Source organism: Pygoscelis adeliae, unplaced genomic scaffold (assembly GCF_000699105.1).
Source record: "Pygoscelis adeliae isolate BGI_AS28 unplaced genomic scaffold, ASM69910v1 Scaffold106, whole genome shotgun sequence".
Classification (NCBI taxonomy): Eukaryota; Metazoa; Chordata; class Aves; order Sphenisciformes; family Spheniscidae; genus Pygoscelis; species Pygoscelis adeliae.
Genome location: NW_008824939.1, coordinates 66,410 through 66,996, shown reverse-complemented (window position 1 = coordinate 66,996; position 587 = coordinate 66,410).

The window sequence follows — 587 nt, the reverse complement described above, 5'->3', positions numbered from 1 at the left end:
TGCGCGCCCAGGTCCGTCACGTTGCCCGGCGCATCCGTGTCCTGCGCCTGCAGCAGCAGGGCAAAGGGACAGAGCTGGCCCGGCCCCAGCAGAGCCTGGGTATGGGTACAGGAGGTTGCCGGCACCAGGCTGCCCTGGCCGATGAGCTGCAGAAGAGCCTGGAGCTGGAGGAGTATCACCACAGCATCCTGGAGGCTGACTGGCTGCAGCAGCTGGAGGTCAGGCCCATCCTCATCCGGAGGATCGATGCGGTAAGGGGCACACACTGGCTCTGCTTGCACTCCCTGCCCCGCATCCCAGGGTGAGAGCGGGGGCACTGCCATGGGCAGGGGAGCTGCATGGAAAGGGCTGGACATCCAGGTAGAGACATGGATCTTGTGGGACTGGGTAGAGCCATAGCCCCTCCAGTCCAAACCGATGGCCCGTTGGGCAGCCCTGGGCATTCAGGTGTGAGGAAGGAGAGCTGTGGAGTGGGGAATGGGAGGACTGTTTCCTAAAGTGGCGCAGGCGCCTGTGGGAAACATTTGCGGATGCTCCCATCCAGCCCACCTGGATGCTCAGGAGCTGGGCACCTGCGCTACCTCTTC